Here is a 4,176-nt window from a genome sequence, read left to right on the forward strand (position 1 = left end):
TAAAATTAACAATATACTATCCATCCCCACATATAGCTTGTACTGCTGCTTGTCTCTCATTAGAAGTCAATATTAGATTTAAGAATAATATTACATCTTTCCAGTTTAGCTCATAGGTCAGAGTAAGTCCTCTAAAAATGTCAGCGGACTTATCAGGGTCATCTGAAAACTTTCCTAGATATAGATTGATCTGCTTTAAGTTGTTAAGCAAAAACAGACACAAGAATTTGGGTAGTTCCAAATTCCCTTTACTTTTTTTTTTTTTTTTTTTTTTTAATTCCCTTTACTTCTTATAAGGGGTTCTGTCCATGAGGATCTTGAACAAAATCAACTAAGGATGGGCATAGACCCCCAGAGATGCTTCAACTGTAATGGCTCTAGAAGTCCACAATCAGGACCAAAGGGCAAGTAGGGGAAGCCTTAGACCCAGTAATGGTGGGTGAGGTGCTGATTAGGGCTGTCTTGGAAACCTCATCTTCAGATTCCAAAGGTCAAGGAAGAGAGGTCTCAGGCTCAGGGGTGGTGAATGCCTTAAGGGCCTGAGATTTCTTATTTTCCTGTGAATCACATTTTGAACATAAAAATTTCTTTCTTTCTTTCTTTTTTTCTTTTCTTTTCTTTCTTTCTTTCTTTTTTTTTTTTCTTTTTGCAGAACTGGGGACTGAACTCAGGCCCTTGTGCTTGCCGGGGAAGCGCTTATTCCACACAAAAAATATTTCTTAATGCAATTAAGATCTGAATATAAGACAATTTCAACCACTTCCCTTCATTTTTACAGTATGATCCTAGTTGCAAAATAGCATTATAATTAATACTTTCTTTTATATTCCACTTTGAATCTGGGGGATAGGTAGGCGATGCACATGTGTAGAAAAATAGCAAATGTAAGGGTCAAACATCTTTCAGTGCTTAAAAATACATTCTAAAGGAGTAAATGACTTTCACACTGAGTTCTTTCTTTCCGAAATGTAAAAAGAAATAATTGGCAGCCCTTTAATTTCCATACCTTCATGGTACCCCCTAATTGATTCCGTTCTGGGACAGGTGAATGCCATCTGGAAAGAGACGAGAAAATAAAATTTGACCAGCCTATCCACTTTCATACTTGTGCACCATGTGATCTTCTCAGGGAGCTCCTGTACTTACTCCTGTAGGTGTATTCTATAAGTACAAGTTACAATTGATCTTAGCTGTAACTGCCAAGTTTACGAAGGAAACATTGTTCAGGAGTAAACCATTTCTTTCTATCCTCCCCTTCCCAGGTCTTTGAAAGTGATCATGTAATAAAAAGAGAGTTTGAAGCAATTGGAGCACTTCTGAGCCTGCAGAGAAGATCAGCTGTAGAGACAGAAGCAACAATTGGCTTGCGGGGATTCTGCCCCAGGCCCTAGGGCCAAGAAGTCTGCAGACACTTGTGTTACTTATGTTATGTATCTAATGAACCAGGAAACCTTTCATAGCAGCAAGACAAGCTTGCATGTTAGTAAAGGCCCATTTATTAGTCCTCCATGTGCATGAACTAAAAATTCTTACTCTTAGTTAGCATATGTAGGACATAAATATAAATCATTCCCCTGATAGCTGTTTTGTCTTTCTTTTTGTGGAAAAGAATCCCTGTGGGGGGGGGGGGTACAGGGATCAAACTCATGACCTTAAGGTTGTCAGGCAGGCACTTAAGCCTGCTGAGCTACCTCCCTGGTCTGATAGCTGTTTTCTCTTATGAAAGACAAATAGTTGCTGCAAGCTGCCTCAGCCTGATTTCTGGAGTGTGTGTGTGTGGGGTGACCTAACGATGGGGTGGTCGAGTTAGCTTCCAACAATTTGTAGAAAAATTGGGGTTTCTAACTTACTAGCAAAAAAGAAAAGTACAACAGGTAAATGTAGATTCTTTTGCTGGTTACCCACGTTGGGCTGTTAAAACTCAGCTTCACTGAGGAACCTTTAGTATCTGCCAGAGAGTAGCTCTGGCCATGATACCTTGGCTGTTTTCTCAGTTTCTACTGGTCTGCACAACCAGAGATCTGTCTCTGGAAAGGAACTGGCTGCTTGTCTGGTCAACATTCCATTAGCCATTGGCTTCAATGGAGAATCGCCAGAAGGTGCTGGAGAAATCTGTCTTGTGCATTAAGAGTGGCAGCTGCTCTACGAGTATTTAACTAGCTGACAGAGTGGCCACTGTTTGTTAAAGTTCTGTAAGGGATAGATAGAAGTCTAAGCAAAAAACCATTACATATGGGCCTGGGGAGATAGCTCAGTAGAATAAGCGCTTGCCTGGCAAACACAGGGTTCTGAGTTCAATCCCCAGTACCACAACAAACAAACAAACAAACAAAAATCATTACATAGCATTTTATAAATTTATTGTAAAAGTTTCAAAGTCCACAACTTGTTATCGAAGTATTTGCCCATATTACACAAATAAATGATGAGAACCAGACCTAGGAAGGGAGAGAGAAGATTGGAGATTCTCCATAGACTAAGTATGTTTCAATCAAAGTGTGGTGCTTTAGGAAATACCTCCTTCTCTCCTTCTGGTTTAACACAGAAGTCAGTTCTTTCCATGCGGGTCTCAGGTTCAGTCTCGCCAGGAAGAATACTACCCAGAATACAAAGCCAGGACATGGCTTTAAAAAAAAAAAAAAAAAAAAAGATAGGATCTCACTATATAGTTCAGACTGGTCTTGAACTCACCAGGGAGCCCAGGCTCTTTTTTTTTTAAATTATTGATTGATTTATTTGGTACAGGATCTCACTACACGCTTGGACTTGTAGTGATCCTCCAATCCTCTTGTCTCAGCCTCCTCTGTGCCGGGATTACAGGCACACCACCATGCCTGGTTTTGGTGGCCAGCATGATGCCCTCAGGGTGGGGCCAGTACAGCGTGTGGTACCAGGGACTGAACCAAGGTCCTTGCACATGTCGGGCAGGTGATCAGACCGCTGAGCTATCTCCAGCCCAACCCAGGATGTTCTTGAACTCACAGGGATATTCTTATTTCAGCTTCTCAGGTGATGGAATTATAGGTATGCATCAGACCTGACTGGACATGGCTTCTGTGTGGGTTCTGGACAGGCAAAATTCTGATATCTTATCTGACCCAGAGATGGGCTGTGTATTCCTTATCCAAGATGACTTCTCTGCCTTTGGTGTTAGCAAACGCTCTTTTTCTACGGGCTTAACAATTTTTGGGTAGGAAGAAAAGGTTGTGCAAATTGCAGTTCTTCTCTCTTTAAGCTTATGTGCCTCAAAAAAGCAAAGTACAAAGTAGTAGAGAAAGATCAGAAAAGACTGTCTCCTCATCAGCAGATAAGGTCAGAAAGGAAACTGAAATAAAATAGGAAATTGATATTTTCTCTAGAGTATAGAGAAGAAACAGGCCAGTTTGTCCCAGTGAAACACTTCTTCCAAGTCTTAAGAGCAGCCAATGGCCCATCTTCCTTTAATTGGTGAAGAAGCGCTATATTTTATAAATAGGCATGCATATTTTCTAAATATTAGATTTCATTAAAGACACATTTTCCAAAATTTTTATTAAATTCCACTAGGGGGTGCTCTAATGTTACTCTTCCTAGTGCTGTTCTATCACAAGTCCAACAAGGGACATCTGTAAAGTCCAAATGTAGCATAAAAAAATAGTCTTTTCTTTTCTTTTTGGCAGAACTGGGGGTTGACCTCAGAACATTACCCTTGCCAGGGAAGCACTTATTCCACTGAGCCATCTCCCTGGCCCCTAGCATACAAAAACAGGAATAAAAATATCTCATTAAAGAAGCATCATAAACTTACTACCTTCCCCTACTTTTAATATAAATTTATCATTGATCTAGCAAAACAAACTAAAAGAGAAAAAGAAAAGCATAAGTAAGTATAAGCAATAGACAAAGACATAACATAAAATTTTGAAGCATATATATATATATTTTTTTCGGAACTGGGGATTGAACTCAGGTCCTTGCACTTGCCAGGGAAGTGCTTATTCCACTGAGCCATCTCCCCAGCCCCATAAAAATTTTTGAATACTTAAATGAGTCACAATTCAGAGTCTATGCAACAAAAGTAAACTCTTATCTCAATCCAATTATCTTAGTTCAACATATCAATACTTGATGAAAAATACCTGTTCCTTATTATGCCTAAGATGTTTGAAATGCAGTGAGATAGTGAGGTTAAGCTTG

At 39.6% G+C, this 4,176-nt stretch overlaps 1 pseudogene; it reads right to left on the minus strand.

The window, feature by feature from the left end:
• Window positions 1-1,020: 1,020 nt before the first annotated feature.
• The window catches only part of LOC111812866, a 70,615-nt pseudogene continuing 67,459 nt past the window's right edge, over window positions 1,021-4,176 (minus strand).

The sequence above is a fragment of the Octodon degus genome, unplaced genomic scaffold (genome assembly GCF_000260255.1).
Source record: "Octodon degus isolate 3935 unplaced genomic scaffold, OctDeg1.0 scaffold00147, whole genome shotgun sequence".
Classification (NCBI taxonomy): domain Eukaryota; kingdom Metazoa; phylum Chordata; class Mammalia; order Rodentia; family Octodontidae; genus Octodon; species Octodon degus.